Genomic DNA, 18,031 nt, shown 5'->3' on the forward strand with positions numbered 1-18,031 from the left:
AAGTAAGGCAGTAGTTTGGAACTAAGTCAAGCTGAGTTAACAAGTGTAAAATCATAGGAGAAGGTTAACTAAAGTGTCTCCTTAGATATCATAAGTATCACTTATAAAGTGTAGCCTTATCTTAAGAGCTATGGGTTCACTTTTTACACCAAAGGGTGTGCTTTTAAAGAGTAACCTATTTATCAGGTTTCAGGTACGCATTAAAAGCATTGCCTAATGTATCTCAGTTCAAATGTCTAACACTTAGTAATTTTTTTTTCACTTTACAGCAAATGATATTCGTTTAAATACTTAGCCATATCAAATGAAATGTAACACTCACCCTTGTTAGCTCTTTCCTTCTTCTTCACGCCACTCATAACCCCAAATCAGAGAAAGGGTCCGCCATCACCACTCACCACTCACGGCGTCACCACTCACTCATCTTCACCTCCCACCATGCCGTCACTCATCTTCACCGTACCGTCGCTTCTCTTCGCTGTGTGCTCACATCAGGAAGACTTTGCGCTTAACTGAAAGCATCTCTTCATTCGCTCACCATCGTCGAGAAGGTATGCATCCACCTTTATTTGGTTTCTGAAATTTGAGAGGTTAGGGTTCCGATTTTAGGGTTTCAATTTGGGAGTTCGGTACAATAATCTGTGAACTCATGAATTGATGAACATGCATGCTATTGTTGCGGCGTAGGAGAACTCATTCTTCTAGATTCGTTCACCACAAACCCTAGGTCCATTCTTCTGTTGTCTTAGCTTGCGATTATTTCAGCTACTTTTTTATTTTTTGTTTTTGTTTTTTTTGTTTCTTCGTTTTTTGGTGGCAAAACAATTTTCCAACTGCAATATATAAATTAATTGACCTATTCATGTATCTGCTTTTGTTCTGGAGACAATTTTTTAGGCTCACCCAACAAACATTTTTAATTTTGAATTAATTCCAATAAAATTCATTTTAATTTTCTTGCAACGCGCATGGCATTATTCCTTTAATGGAATATATGATTAAGGAAGCTACGCGCGGGCTGCAGCTATAGATTTTTATTTTATCATTTTAATTTTCTTGCCCCCTTTATATGATTAAAGTTGGAAATATGACTGGCTGGTGTGTCGGTGTGCAAATTTGAATGTATGATTTTGATAAATGATACTGTTTATATATAGGTTTTGTGGGTTGTGTATACTGTGGATTTGAGACTCTGATTCTATGTGTAAAGATTTATTTCTGGTTGCTTAAAAGTTAAAAATCCTTTTGATGATTATTAGAAATTTGGACGAATCAGATAATTAGTAAGTAGATGGAACCAAAGTTTGTTTTTTAGGTTGATAGGTGTTGTGAAATTCATGAATTTGATTTGTCAAAATACATTTGTACAATTATCTAATCTGATTATTAAGCCATATATGGGACATTATTTGTTGATCTTTTCAATGACTTTTATTAATCCTATTTATTGATGTCTTATACCGCCGCTTGCCTTTCAGGTTCCTGTTGGCAGGGCAACTCTTGGACGTATTATCAATGTCATTGGGGAGCCTATTGATGAGAAGAGTGATCTAAGTAAGAACATAATAAAGCCTTTTCACACCTTAGTGATAGAGAAAATCTTTCATCCATTGTTTCCTTGGGATGTTTACAATTGATGATTCTTTTGTGAACAATTGTAGAAACTGAGCATTACTTTTCCATTCACAGAGAAGCTCCTGCTTTTTGTTGAACAAGTCACTGAGCAACAGATTCTTGTCACAGGAATCAAGGTATTCTTTTCATGCATTTCTTTCTTACCTTAGAGGAAGGACGCCATCACTGCATTTTTCTCTTTATTTGTGATTATGTGTAGTATCATTTCCAACACATCCTAGTATTCTCTACCAGCTACTGATTTTGCATGAAAGATTATATTAGATTACAAAATCTCCAAACTTTGGTTCACGCATTTTTCATGATGCGAAGCTATGCGCCCATTTTATCTTGTGTTGGTCATCACAATTCGTGAGGATTCTGTTTTACTTTAACAAAAGAAACTTGCTACTCACAAAATTCACCCATCTAGTCTCTCTCTTTCAGTTACTGAAATTTAACACATAACATTTATTTTATGCTTATCTTATGCGTTTTTAACCCTTTGTCTTAGGCAAATACTGTATATGAATAACAAAAATGTTGATAATATCCATTTAATTACAGTCACAAAAATATCTATGTAATTAATTATAATTTTTCTTATTCTATGTAGGATTTTTTTTACTTTTTTTTCTTACATTTTAATTATATCAGTTTAGAATTTATGAAAATAAATCAAGACTAAATATGATTATAGTCTAATCTCTTATAATTTTTCTTGGTAACAACAGATTGAAGTTTTTGGTTAAAGCTCCCAAGTGAATTTTGTCAAAACGTTGATCATGTCGTGGCAAGGTACAATGCATACTTTTTTTTCACTTTATTATTATGCTATTAATTCATGTGTAGGTCCACCTTGATTGTTTTATTAGTTTTGAAGTTGCAATTTAACTTATTATTTATGTACTATAAATTCTTTGTTTTCCTTTATTTGTTTTGCTTCAGCGAGTTTCTAGTAAAATGTTTAGAGAATTACTTCTAAGACTAGGAACTATTTTCCAACCTAACTACAAGGCTATGAAAGTCCGTTTCATAGCCCATTCCCCTTATATTTCATAACAGCCTTCCTCCTCTATTCTTGTTATCTTCACTTTACGACCCCTTATAAATTTTTCTCCTAAAAAATTTAATAATTATCGATTAGATTTTATGATATGCCGAAGGATTGGATGGATCTACCGAGGTATAGCGAAGAGTATATCGATGGTGTTATTAGTTTCTTAGAGTTTGCATACTCTGAAGGAGAACCGGACGGACAACAAATTCAATGTCCTTGTAAGAGGTGTTGTAACATGGAGCGGTGTAGAAGACATGTGGTATTTGACCATTTAGTAGCCGACGGATTTGTTAAGTGATATAAAACATGGATTAATCATGGGGAATAGACAATCCTGATGGTGGTTGATGAGGACATGGATGATGAAGAAGGTGTACACGATGACATCAAAGGACTGCTTAATGATGCATTTGGAGATGTACCTCACGCTGAGAGTGTTACTGTAGGTCAAAATGAAGAGGCTAAAAAGTTTTACAATTTATTAGATGGGGCAAGTCAAGAGTGTACCCGGGTTGTAAGAAATTTTTTACATTATCTTTTACCATTCGTCTGTACTTGTTAAAGTGTTTGCACGGTTGGAGCAATGCCTCCTTCACTTCCCTTCTTGAGCTATTGAAAGAGGAAATGCCTGACATTAACATACTTTCATCTTTCCATAAGACAAAGTCTATGATAAGAGATTTAGGTCTGGATTATAAAAATATCGATGCTTGTCCTAATGATTGCCTCCTATATAGGAAAGATCTAAAGGATGAAACACAATGTCGCGTGTGTGGAACATCTCAATATACTAAAAATTCTAGTGATAATAGCGAGAACCAACCTCACAAGAAAGGTCGTCCTATTCCTGCAAAGACTCTGAGATACTTTCCTATAATTCCAAGACTTTAGAGATTATTAATGTGCTAAAAAACGGCAGCTAGTCTGAGGTGGCATGATGAGGAGCGCGTTAAAGATGGGACATTAAAGCATCCTACTGGTGGCCTGGCATGGAAGAACTTTGATGAAATGGATGAAGATTTTGCAAAAGAATCACGCAATATTAAATTAGGCTTGTCAAGTGATGGGTTCAACCCATTTCGTAACATGAATATTTCATGGAGCACGTGGCCCGTTATGTTGATGGTATACAACTTGCCTCCATTGATGTGCATGAAACCTAAATATATATATATATATATATATATATATATATATATATATATATATATATTAAAAAAATTGATATAAAAGGCTGTACTTATATAGATCATAGTAGCTACAGGTATACTATCTGTTACATTTATAAAGTGATGCAGTAGCCCTGAAAAGTATAGCCTATTCTTTTGAATTCTGGTAACCATTAGTGCTGAAAAGCGTAGCCTTTGGTCCTGAACAGCATCACTTAAATAAAAAGTACACCCTATTCTCAAAGTCCAGAAGCGTAGCTGTTGATAAAGAAAAGCGTAGCCTTTGAGAATAGGCAACACTTGTATAGGCATCACCCACAAAGCATCTCCGTAGCCCGAAAATCGTAGCCTTAGCCTAAGGCATCATTTTTTTACTTTTGGCTACACTTTTCAAGTGTACCTGAATGGGAATTTTTCTTGTAGTGTTGATGAATTAATATTTTACGATATATTTTGGTTTGATTTGAGTTGATTCCATCACATAAACCTACATTTATTCACCTAAATAGCATACTTTTGAAATTTCTTCCTAAATTGTGCTTGAAAGTGAAAACAAGCTCTTTTGTGCTCAATTTAGTCAATTTTATTCACTTTAATCCTATTTGGTACCTTGATGTATTTGTTATGTGATTTTCAGGTTTCCAAGGCAAGTATGGGTTGAAGAAGTGAGGAAAAGAGCATGCAAAAGGGAAGATGCAAGAAATGAAGGATTTGGAAAGCTGCCAACCCTGACCTCTCTGTACTAAATTGGTCATAACTTGAGCTACAGAGGTCCAAATGAGACGGTTTTAGCGGCATTGAAAAGCTAACATCCCGGGCTTCAAAATGATATGCAATTTGTTGTAGTGGACATAAGTCTAGGTGTGCATACGCACAGGTACTTGTGCATATGCATAAGTCGGGATTCAGCATGTGTGCGGACGCACACGTTTGTGCGTCCGCACAGGTCCCTGCACGTGACCTCATTAATGGCAACTCACTGGCAGTGATTTCTGAGCCTCTAAAACCCAATCCAACTCATTTTTTGAAGCTATTTAAGGTCAAATTAAAGAAGGATGAGGGGGGATTAGGTTTAGCTTTTATGATGTTTTCCCTTAGTTTCTAGAGAGAGAAGCTCCCCCTCTCTATAGAATTAGGGTTTTAAGCTTAGTTTCCTTTTAATTTCAGCACTTTAATTATTGTTTTAGTGTAGTTTCATTTATGTTTATATGCTTTCTTGTCTTTATCTTCTTCATCTCTCTTGATATTTTCTCTTTTATGTCAATTTTCATGTTATGAACACTTTTGTTATTTTAATTCTAATTAATACAAAATTATGTTTCCCTGTCATTTATTGCTTTCTTTAGTTGTTATTGCTATTTTCTTGCTTTGGTAGCTTTAGAATTTATTTTATTGCAATTTAATATTATTTTATTCTCATGCACACCAAGTGTTTGATAAAATGCTTGGCTTAGTTTTCACTTAGTTTTTCTACACTCTTGGCTTGAAATTATTGACTTTGGTGATCCTTGAGTCATTGATGTCCATTCTTGTTTGATACATTAGAGTAGTTAGTTGATTTGGTTTCGCTTGGCACTATGTGACCCTTTAGTGTTGACATAGGACTTAGGGATTGAAATTAACTATGCCTACTTGACTTATCTTCGATGTTAGGGTCGACTAAGTTGGATTAACTCTTCATAATCATCATATGTTTGTGGTCAATGTCTAGGATAGGTAACCTTAGCTCTCAATTACTTGCCAAGAGGTTTCTTGCACTTGAAGTTTCCTTTCCATGCATTTTATTGCTTTGATGTCTAATTTCTTGCATGTTTAATTTTTGCACTCTTGGTTGAGAAGTTGAGTGTTTGGGTGGAATTGAGTTGTGGATATCTATCACGCATTGGTTTGGTTTCCATTGACGCTAGTCTTTCACTAAGTAATTAGTGAGTTGACTAGGACTTATGGATTGAGACCAATTATGCCCTTTTGACCAATTCTTAAGGAGGATTGACTAATTTGGATTGATTCCACACAATTGCCATGTTTGTGGTCCATAACTAGGATAGGAATCCTAAATTCTCCAATTATCACCAAGAGTTATTTTTAGTATTTAATTTCCATTTTCATTGCTTTTAATTGCTTTCTTTTAATTCTTTGCATGCTTATTTAATTTCTTGCTATTTACATTTCTTGCTTCTCTTGCTTTCTCAATTCCCCATGCTCTCTCATAGCCAATAAATGTACATTTCATTGTAACTCCTAGGAAAAACGACCCGAGGTTTAATACTATCGGTTAATTAGAATTTGTAAACATTTGATTAAGAGAATTCATTGTTGTTTGGACTATGCTACCAACGAATTGATTCTTGTTTTAATTGATTCCAAACTATACAATAGTTCTCTTGTCAAATTTGGCACCGTTGCCGGGGAGTTGCAATGGTGTATATTTTTGGCTATTGTAAATATGTTAATATGTAAATAGCTTATTTTTGGTTGATTGTACATATGTTGCTTGCTTGTTTTTAACTATTGTGAATATATTAGTATGTGAGTATCTTGTTTTTTGTTTGATATTGTGAATATGTTGATATTGTGAGTATGTTTTTCTTGTTTGCTTTTTGTTCTTCTTGTTGGAAGCTCATGGTTTGTGGGACACTCCATCAAAGCTTGGGACAATCAATGGAGAGTTTGGAAACCCAAGTATTGTTAGAGCTTCTCAATAAAGTCTAACTTAAGGACTCTAAATAGAAGTGCTAGGTAGGAGACACCTCACCATGGAAACACCTTTTTAACCCTCTCTTTGTACATAGTTTCAATTTATTGCATTTTGTCACTTGTAAATAGCTTAGGTATAGTTTAATTTCAATCTTAATTGATTAGATTTTGGTATAGATTATGAGTTTTTGATGAATAATATGTTTTGGGGTTGAAAAACTATTTTGGACATCAAGTTTGGTGCCTTGAGCACTAAAATATTTTGAGAAAAACAGAACATGTGTGTGTGCACACCCCTGTGCGTACGCACACAACCCCAATTTTCGCGTTCTATGTGCGCACACCCATCTGTGCGTACGCACACCAGCTTACACCCCTTCTGTTAGGAGCGTTCGCACGCCTTGTACGTCCGCATCCCCATCCTTTTGCCTTTGTGCGTGCGCACGGACCTGTGTGCGTACGCACAGACCGCGTGATAGCTGGCAACTTTGATGCTTCATTTTTTTTGAAAAAAAAAGTATTCTGTGCATGCGCACACACTTGTGCGCACGCACACTTCTTGATCTCCTTTTTGTTCAGGGCTCTCGCACACACTTGTGTGTCAACTCACCCTCCATTTCTTTACCTTCTGTGCGTGCGCACACCCTTGTGCGCGCGCACACTTCTTAATTCCTCTTCTGCCCAGAGTGCTAGCATATGGTGTCCGCTCGCACACCTCCCCTGTTTCGCCTAGTGTGCGTACGCACGCCCCTGTTTCCCTACCATTACACTTCTTTTCTCCTCTTCTCTCTACTTCTTCTATTCTTCTCTTTTCCACCCCTCTCTTCTCTTGCTTTTGCCTTTTTCTCTACTTGCTTTACTTTGTTTTCTTTGCATTTCATTTTTATTTTAGTAATTATGTTAGTTTTTGTTTAGTTGTTTGTTAATTAAATAAATTGAAAGTGTTTGCTTGATGATTATTGGGTTGCTTCTTGCTTGAATTTTGATTTAATGAATATGTGCACTGAGCATTGAGTCTTTGTTAGATTGCCTAATTGAATTGCAAGTTTAATGCATGTGTTGTAGCTACCATATGTGTTAGACTATATCTTTGTTTGGCATCTTAATCGTGAATTGTGCACCTTTACCTTAGTGAATTGAGTTGAACTATTTAGTCATCATGGGTTTTAAGTGAATATAATCACATAACAAGGTATTTGTTCCTTGTTAATACTTTGCATTTTTTTTGAGTCGACTTGACTTGATTCTTATCAAGACTTGTCACTTTTTGTAACAAGCACCTTATACATGTGATTATTTCATTACACCTAAGGATGAATAAGTAGTTTAATTTTCATCGTTGAATTGGTTATTGTTAATTGTGCCATTTTCTATTAATTTTGAACTTTCACTTGCACAACTTTAATATCCAATATCTTATACATTCAATTCACTTTAGTTGTAGTTACTTAGGGTTGCTTCTACCTTAAGCTTTGTTTTTTCTTCACTTGCAACCTAGGCCACTTGATTGAGGACCATGCTATTTCTTTTGCTTATATGGTTATCATTTTTACCCGACCAATGTGTTGTGTTCTAAATTGTGCATGCATTTAGAATACACACATTGTATTTTATCATACCACACACATCTTACTTCTCCTCAATTGTCATTTATTTGTTTACAAAGTAACCCAAAACCCCCGGAGCCCACCAGCTGAAGGTAGAGCCTCATAGCTCTTTGATAGGCAAAATTGTGACTCATACTTTTCACAACTCGAACGATTCCTAGCAATGGCTCCAAAAACTTGGTGCACAATACTATGGTTCACACACATTCTTCACAACTTCGCACAACTAACCAGCAAGTGCACTGGGTCGTCCAAGTAATAAACCTTACGTGAGTAAGGGTCGATCCCACAGAGATTGTTGGTATGAAGCAAGCTATGGTCATCTTGTAAATCTCAGTCAGGCGGATTCTAATGGTTATAATGGTTTTCGAATATAAAGATAAATAAAGCATAAAATAAAGATAGAGATACTTATGTAATTCATTGGTGGGAATTTCAGATAAGCGCATGAAGATACTGTGTTCCTTCTGAATCTCTGCTTTCCTACTGCTTTCATCCAATCATTCTTACTCCTTTCCATGGTAAGCTGTATGTTGGGGGATCACCGTTGTCAATGGCTACCATCCGTCCTCTTAGTGAAAATGGTCTAGGTGCATTGTCACTGCACGGTGAATCATCTGTCGGTTCTCGATCATGCAGGAATAGGATTTACTATCCTTTTGCATCTGTCACCACGCCCTACAGTCGCGAGTTTGAAGCTCGTCACAGTCATTCAATCCCTGAATCCTACTCAAAATACCACAGACAAGGTTTAGACTTTCTGGATTCTCAAGAATGCTGCCAATGGATTCTAGCTTATACCACGAAGATTCTGATTAAGGAATCCAAGAGATATTCATTCAAGCTTATTTGCATGTAGAACAAAAGTGGTTGTCAGGCACACATTCATAAGTGAGAATGGTGATGAGTGTCACATAATCATCACATTCATCAGGTTCTTGGGTGCAAATGGATATCTTAGAATAAGAATAAGCGTGAATTGAATAGAAGAACAATAGTACTTTGCATTAATACTCGAGGAACAGCAGAGCTCCACACCTTAATCTATGGTGTGTAGAAACTTTACTGTTGAAAATACATAAGTGATGAAGGTCCAGGCATGGCTGTGAGGCCAGCCCCCAAGGTCTAATAACTAAACGTCCAAAGATGAAAATACGATAGTAAAAAGTCCTATTTATACTAGACTAGTTACTAGGATTTACAAAAATAAGTCTAAGTACAGAAATCCACTTCCGGGGCCCACTTTGGTGTGTTCTTGGGCTGAGCTTGAGCTTTACACGTTCAGAGGCTTCTCTTGGGGTTAAATGCCAAGTTGTAATGTGTTTTTGGCATTTAACTCTGGTTTGTGACGTGTTTCTGGCGTTTTACTCCTGAATGCAGCACGAAACTGGTGTTGAACGCCAGTTTACGTCATCTAAACTCGAATAAAGTATGGACTATTATATATTGTTGGAAAGCCCTGGATGTCTACTTTCCAACGCAATTAAGAGCGCACCATTTGAAGTTCTGTAGCTCCAGAAAATCCATTTCGAGTGTAGAGAGATCAGAATCCAACAACATCTGTAGTCCTTTTTCAGCCTCCTATAAGGTTTTTGCTTAGGTCCCTCAATTTCAGCCAGAAAATACTTGAAATCACAGAAAAACACACAAACTCATAGTAAAGTCTAGAAATGTGAAATTTGCATAAAAACTAATAAAAGCATCCCTAAAAGTAGCTAGATCTTACTAAAAACTACCTAAAAAGAATGCCAAAAAGCGTATAAATTATCCGCTCATCACAACACCAAACTTAAATTGTTGCTTGTCCCCAAGCAACTGAAAATCAAATAAGAAAAAAAAGAAGAGAATATACTATAAATCCCAAAATATCAATGAATATTAGTTCTAATTAGATGAGCGGGACTTGTAGCTTTTTGCTTCGGAACAGTTTTGGCATCTCACTTTATCCTTAGAAGTTTAGAATGATTGGCATCCATAGGAACTCAGAGTTTAGATAGTGTTATTGATTCTCCTAGTTAAGTATGTTGATTCTTGAACACAGCTACTTTTATGAGTCTTGGCCCTGGCCCTAAGCACTTTGTTTTCCAGTATTACCACCTGTTTCGAGGGTTACCTGAAACTGTAGGTTGATCTCAGACGAGATCTTATGTACTGGTTGGAATGGTTTGTGTCCGACTTGTTGGACTTGGTGGTGATGCTGATTCCTTCGTTCTCGGAAGGGGGGTACCTGCAAGGGACTCCGATGCTTAAGTTAGCAAGGGTATTAAGCAGGTATTGAGTAGAATCAGAGTATGAGTTATACCTGGGTGCTCCAGTGTATTTATAATAGCGTAGAATGACCTTCTTAGATAAGATAAGTTAGTTATCTTATCTTATCTTTATCTTATCTTTAAGTGAGGTCATCTTATCTTCAAGGGAACCGCCTTTATCTCTACGGGCTTGGGCTGCCTTTGGATTTGGAACGTGTTCCTCTATTTGGGCCCTTTGTTTGGGCTTTCCTATGACTTGGCCGAGCTCTTTGAGAAGGGGTCGGGTTGTTCTGACCTGAAGAGGTCGGTCGCTTTGTCTGTAGAACATCCCAAGTCGAACAGCTCGAGCCAGGGTATGAACAGTGCCCCTGCTCGAGCTCGGTCTTCTCTTTGAGGTCGAGTCTTTAGTTTTAGGACTTCGATCCTTTTTTGGTGAAGCCGAACTCGAGAATTTTGTCGATTTCCTTTTGTAGAGTTCTCCTTCTTTTGAATGCGGAACGTTTCTATTTCGTTTCCTCTGAAAGCGCGCGCTTCTGCGTTTAGTGCCCTAGCCTTGGAATGTGCGGGGGTTTTAATGCCCTCATTAATTGGTTTTAATGCCCCGTTTCTCTTTGTTTCCTTTATTCAAATTTTGTATCCAAGAGATGGTTTTCCTTTCCCTGTAACTTCCCTTCTTTTTTCGCCATTTCCTGTCCTGTATTTCTCATTTTCTCTCTTGTGACGCTTTGGCATTCGCTTGGTGCTTCCGCTTTGTGGTCGAATCTCTGCTGCTCCTTTTCAAAGTTTTCTTCCTTCTTCCAGGTTGGCTTTGCTTTTCTCTTCACCTTTTTATTTCTGCAACTTTTGTTCTTGATCCTTTTGATGACACCTTGATTTTGTATGCTTGGAAAGCTTGAATCCTTTTCTTTTGTTTTTGTTTTTACTTTTGGAATGTGATTCTTCGATAAAGTTTTGATTTTGCCTAAGTTGTCGTTGGAAAGCTTGAGTCTTTTCATACTACCATGCTTGACTGTCACTACGATGTATGTTTTCTGATTTTCTTTTCATCTTTTTGTGTGCTTTCGGCTGGATTTCCTGGTAGTTTAGTGCCTTTAGGGTTTTGCATGTTGCTGCATTTTCGAAAAAAGGTTGCTCCTTTGGTGGCTTTGTTCTGTCGGTATTTTTTCTACGGAATGGAGACGATGGTTTCTTGGTGATTTCTGGTTTAAGAGAGAAAAAGAAAAAAAAGGGTCGTTGCTGGGGTGTGAACTTGTTGGTCCCTTTGGGCTCTTGTTTTGTGGTTGCCTCCAAAGGATGCCCCTGGATCTTTTGTGTAGGTCCTGGGGTTTCTTTTTGTTCCTCATACTGTGCTGGGTTGTGTGGTCAAGTTGTTTTGATGTTTGTCCGAGATGTTTTTTAGTAATCCAATATTCTTTTCTTATTGTAGGACTAGTTGGCCTCATGGCTTCTCGTAAAAATATTGTTGAGACGTTTTCCCAAGTCCCTGAGGGCATGGCTGATTGGGTGGATTCTATGGTTCTTCTGTGTATTTCTGTGGTGGACTCTGAGTTTTGTATAGAGCTGCGAAAGCATCATAGGGTTTGTGGTAGCGGTGCCCAGGAGAGGGATTATGAGCTTGTAGCGCCTGGTTCTGACGAAAGAGTTTGTTTTCCCACCTCAGTCGAGGGGGAGCGTCCCTTCTTCTATGCTTATGAATATTTCTTGAGTCAGTTAAACATTACTTTTCCTTTTTCTGCCTTTGAAACCGACTTGTTGTGGTCGTGTAACGTTGCTCCATCCCAGCTTCATCCCAATTCATGGGGTTTTATAAAAATTTTTCAATTACTGTGTCAAGAGTTAGGCATCAAGCCTTCTCTAACTCTTTTTCTTTACTTGTTTGTTTCGGCCAAGCCTGGGGCTTCTTCAAAAAAGAAAGCTTCTTGGGTTTCCTTTAGATCTGCTCAAGGGCACAAGGTCTTTGTCATGTATGACGAGTCCTTTAAGGACTTCAAAAATAATTTCTTTAAAGTTCGAGCTGTTGAAGGGGCTCGCCCCTTTTTTCTTGATGAAAATGATGAACCTGCTTTTCCTCTTGAGTGACAAAAGAATGTCATGGTGCCTCGGTATACTTGGGAGATGTTAGATAAGGTCGAGCAGGCCTTTGTGAGTGTATTGGAGGATATTTGGGGGGAGCCTCTGCATTTGGATACTAAGAAATTTCTGGGAGACCCATCTTTGGTCCGAAAAGTGTTGGGTATTGACTTACGTGTTTTTATTTTATTCTATTTTACCCCTGTGATCCTTGACTTTTGTTTGTTGATTCTGTCTTTTTCTGGATTTCAGAAATGTCGAAGAACAATGACTCCATGAAGGCTTTCAAAAAGGCCAGGAAGGCAGCCGCCACACAAAACATCTCGGTCAAGGTGGCTGGGGAGGGGTCCTCCCAAACCATCATGAAGCCGCCCGTGCCGAGTTCCCCTGGCCCGAGGAGGGTGATCCCTACTCCCCGGGTTCATCTGGCAGATCCCCCACAATCTTCCACTACTGCTTCTGGTGCTCCTCCTTTGAAAAAGCAGAAAACATCTGAGCCTTTTAACCTAGATGCCCCAGATTTTGATGCTATTGAGTTTGTCGACCAACAGATTGCCCCTTATGGTGGGCTTTCTATGGATGATGTGTCCCTTCTTCAGCACCTAGATTTTATTACCAAAAATAGTGTGAAGATGGCACATATGGGTGCGGCCATTTTTCAGACTGTTCAGGGGATCCCGATTAATGCTACTAAATCCTCTATGGAGGAGGCTAAATCGGAGTTTGATCGGATCAAGGGTTTGAAGGAGGAATTGGAGGTGAAGTTGGCGAAAGTAGAAAAGGAACTGGAGGGCGAGAAGGCTAGCTCTATCGCCTTGGCAGCTTCTTTGAAGTTGTCTGAGGACATGGCATTGAAGCACAAGGATAGCTATGTCTCAGCTTATAGGGAGTTGGTGCGTCTCCGAGATGACTTGAAAACTGCTCGGGTTGATTATGCCGAGCTTCAGGGTCATCTTGTGGGTAGCGTGACTGCCGCCTATGAGAACCTGATAGAGCAGTTTCGGATTGTTGCCCCTGGTGCCGATTTGACTTTCGTTAGTCTTGATAACGTAGTAAAGGATGGGAAGATTGTCCCGGATGATCCCGATGATGATATTGAACCTCCTCCTGCGCCTCCTGTTAAAGCCTCTGCCCCGCCGGTTCCTTTAGCCCCCTCGACCGTAGTTGACCCAGATCCTGACTGTCAGATCTTGAATCGAGGCGACGGGACAGTAGATGCGGTGCCTCTCCAGACTCGTCCTCCTTCACCTCATGTTGATGCTACTACTGGGAAGCCTTTGGACTCTCTTTGATTATCCTTGATAGATTTGTGTATAGCCCGGCCTGTGGGTTTTGAACTCTTTTTTGTAAATGGTATTTTGTTGACTGTTGATAGTTGCTACCTTTAGCAACTTTATTTTGAAGAACAAAATAGTTTCTCTTGCTCTTGGGGTTGGCTTCAAGCGGCCTCTTGAGTCTTTGTTTTATGGTAACTGCCTTGTTTTTCACGATATGCTTGTTTGCAGCTTTCTTCAGCATTTATCTGGAATCTTTCAGAGTTATTTTTTATTCATCCTCTTTTGATTGCTTTTGGCGAGGTCGAGGTCTATCGGGTCAAGCAATCTCCCCTCTATTGACTGATTTTTTCAGTTGATCTTTGAGTTATTTCTAGCAACCCCTTGGGATTACTTTTTATAACTTTTTGTAGCTTTAGTCCGACTTTTTCACATCGGTCCCTGTTCCGTTACTAGGTAATCATTTTTTCTTGAATCTTGTTCAGATCTCTTTTGTAAATTTATCTTTTTCGGGCCGACTTCGTCATGTCGGGCTTTGTCGAGTTACTTGATAATCCTCTTTCTTGGACCTTGTTCAGGTCTCTTTCAGGGATTTATCTTTTGTAGCTTTATCTTTCCGGGCTGACTTCGTCATGTCGGGCCCTGTCGAGTTACTTGATAATCCTCTTTCTTGGACCTTGTTTAGGTCTCTTTCAGGGATTTATCTTCTGTAACTTTTTTGTAGGAGTCCGACTTCGTCCTGTCAGGCTCTTTGAAGTTATAGTAATCCTCTTTTATAGGGTTGGCCAGACCTCTTTCCAGGGCTTTACTTATAACTTGGGTTTCTGTGGCTGATCCGACTTTTGTGCCGTCCAGCCTTTAAGTTATTTTATAGCAATCCATTTTATTAGGACCTCGTCAGGTCCTTTCTCTGGATCACTTTCTATAACTTCTTGCATTATTCTGTCTTCATCTTTGCCGATTTTGTAGAATTTGGGTTTTTAGCCCTCGTTTTTATCGTGATCGCGCAGTGAATTTGGTTTTCGCTTTCTGTCGATCTGTAGCTTTACAATCGGGCGATGAATGTTTTAGAATAATACGACTTGAGCGTTTGTAGAGAATCTGAGCAAATTTTATTAAAAAGAAAATACAAATATACACGAGGAGTTAATTTCCTAAGTCGGGTGATTTGTAGGTCTTGGCAGGGCACCTCGTTAAAAAACCTTTTCAGGAAAAAGAGTGTGCCCTGTCCAAAATCTTTTGTCATCCCTAGCTATAGTACCTTCTTAGGTTGCAGGCGTGCCATGATCTAGGAAGCTCTCGCCCGTCGAGTTCGGAAAGCTTGTAGTAGCCCTTTCCCAGTACTTTTATGACTCAGAAGGGTCCCTTCCAGTTTGCTACCAGTTTTCCTTCTCCAGGTCGAGTTGTTCCTATATCATTTTGGATTAAGATGAGGTCATCTTCAGCGAAGGCCCGCTGTATTACTTTTCGGTTGTATCTGGAGGCCATTCGTTGTTTCAACGCTTCTTTCCTTATCCGAGCTCTTTCTCGGATTTTTGGAAGTAGGTCGAGCTCTTCCCTTTGGAGTTGGGAATTGGCTTTTTCGCTGAAATAGATTACCCTGGGTGATCCTTCTTCCACTTCTACTGGGATCATTGCCTCCATCCCGTAAGCTAGTCGGAAAGGTGACTCCTTTGTCGTGGAATGTGGAGTCGTTCGATATGCCCATAGGACTTGTGGGAGTTCTTCGGCCCAGGCTCCCTTTGCATCCTGTAGCCTCTGTTTTAACCCTGCTAATATAACTTTGTTAGCAGCTTCAACTTGTCCATTGGCTTAGGGGTGCTCAACAGAAGTGAATTGTTGTTTTATATTCAGGTCGGCCACTAGTTTTCTAAAGCCTGCGTCTGTGAACTGGGTACCATTGTTTGTAGTGATGGAGTGTGGAACTCCGAACCTTGTGATGATGTTTCTATATAGGAATTTCTGACTTCTTTGAGTTGTGGCGTTAGCTAGGGGCTCTGCCTCGATCTATTTTGTGAAGTAGTTTATTCCTACTATGAGGAATTTGACTTGCCCTGATCCTTGAGGAAAAGGTCCGAGGAGATCGAGGCCCCATTTTGCAAATGGCTAGGGTGAGGTTACACTGATGAGTTCCTCTGGCGGAGCGGCGTGAAAGTTGGCATGCTTCTGACATGGCGAACATGTCATTACAAATTCTGTGGCTTCTTTTTGTAGCGTCGGCCAATAGAATCCTGCCCGAAGTACTTTTTTGGCGAGTGCTTGCACTCCGAGGTGATTTGATGCAGGTGGAAACTTGTCTCTCAACAAATCTCCCTTCGGCAAATGTACCGAATTGTCGTCAAGTAAAACTCACAATAGAGTGAGGTCGAATCCCACAGAGATTAACGGATTAAGCAATCAATGGTTAATTGATTATCCTAGTTAGACGAATCATATTGGAGTGATAAGTAACAAGGAAATGTAAATGGCAGAAAAGTAAAGAAAGCAATAGAGTGCAGAGAAGTAAAATGGCAAGAAAAGTAAATGTAAGAACTAAAAATAAAATGATCATTGGGATCAAGAGATATTGCAATCCTCCGGATCAAGTTCATTCTCATCTCTTCCTCAATCATTCATTGATCTCCTTGGCAATCTTAAGTGATCGAATTACAATTACTTGTAATTCAATCTCTCAAATCTTGATCAATAGCCAATTCCTTGGTCAATTACTCATGAGAAGAGATGAAGTATGGTAACTAATTATACCACATGCATTCCCAAATCAAGTGTTGGAGGATTATAGTCACATATCCTTCCAAACCCAATTTGGTACAACATGAGAAAGCATTTCTAGCATGATCTCTTTATTCCTCTTCCAAGGTTCAGAAGAGATCCAAGTATGAATAGCTTCTTTTCCAAGATAACTACCTGGTGGACGAAATTGTGATCCTTATGTTCTTTGTACTTGTATGAATATACCCTTAGGTAGCGTTTGGTGGAGAGACAGAGACAGAAAGACTGAGACTGAGAGACAGAGACTAAGAGACAGGGATTGAAACAAATCTCAGTATTCTGTTTGGTGCAAAATGGGAGACAGGAATTGAAATAGGAATGAAACTCTAATTTAATTTGCGCAAAGGGTAAAATTGGAATTAATTAATTGAAATGAAAGTATTTTAGGTATAAAATGTTATTAAAGTTTCAGTCTTCATCTCTAAAAATTTCAGTCTCTTGTGTCCCTACTTTTTGGAGGTACTGAAATACTAAAATTTTGGAGACAGAGACAGACATTTTAGTACCAGTCTCTGAACTAACAAACACAATACTGAGTCTCAGTCTCTCAGTCTCTGTCTCAGTACCTGAAAACAAACGCTACCTTAGGGCACTGTTTATTTTCACAACTTCGTTCAACTAACCAGCAAGTGTACTGGGTCGTCCAAGTAATAAACCTTACGTGAGTAAGGGTCGAATCCACAGAGATTGTTGGTATGAAGCAAGCTATGGTCACCTTTGTAGATCTCAGTCAGGCGGATTAAACATGATACTTGATTAGATTCAAATAAGAAAATAGAAATAATAAAAGGGATAGAATACTTATGTAGATTCATTGGTGGGAATTTCAGATAAGCGGATGGAGATGCTGTAGAGCTCAAGGACGCCTGCTTTCCTACTGCTTCTACTCAGTCCTTCTTACTCCTTTCCATGGCAAGCTGTGTATAGGGGTTCACCATCAGCTGTGGCTACTTTCATCCTCTCGGGAAAATATCCTATGCGGCTGTCACTCGCACAGCTAATCAGTCTGGAGGCATCACCCATGGTTGATGGCTACATCCCATCCTCGCAGTGAAAGCTAATGCTCACGCACTCTGTCACAGTACGGCCAATCACCGGTTGGTTCCCGCTCCTACTAGAATAGAATCCCTTGATTCTTTTGCGTTTGTCACTAACGCCCAGCAGGTTACAAGTTTGAAGCACGTCACAGTCATTCATTACCGGAATCCTACTCGGAATACCACAGACAAGGTTAGACTTTCCGGATTCCCAGGATCCTACTCTGAATACCACAGACAAGGTGAGACTTTCCGGATCCTCATAAATGCCGCCATCTATCTAGCTTATACCACGAAGATTCTGTTGGGGGAATCTAAGAGATACACATTCAAGCTCGGTTGCATGTAGAACGGAAGTGGTTGTCAATCACGCGCGTTCATAAGTGAGAATAATAATGAGGGTTATCTAACTCATTAGATTCATCATGTTCTTGGGTACGAATGAATATCTTGGAATAAGAATAAGATAGAGACTGATTAAA

General features: G+C 38.9%; 1 long non-coding RNA gene across 1 annotated transcript; it reads left to right on the forward strand.

Moving 5' to 3' along the window:
• The first annotated feature begins 1,493 nt into the window (after positions 1 to 1,493).
• On the forward strand, positions 1,494 to 4,574 carry LOC130968084 (uncharacterized). The gene is made up of 4 exons (XR_009081507.1): positions 1,494 to 1,554; positions 1,690 to 1,751; positions 2,349 to 2,412; positions 4,481 to 4,574. It is a non-coding gene; the product is annotated as an uncharacterized LOC130968084 (long non-coding RNA).
• Positions 4,575 to 18,031: the final 13,457 nt, after the last annotated feature.

The sequence above is a fragment of the Arachis stenosperma genome, chromosome 3, assembly GCF_014773155.1.
Source record: "Arachis stenosperma cultivar V10309 chromosome 3, arast.V10309.gnm1.PFL2, whole genome shotgun sequence".
Taxonomy (NCBI): Eukaryota; Viridiplantae; Streptophyta; class Magnoliopsida; order Fabales; family Fabaceae; genus Arachis; species Arachis stenosperma.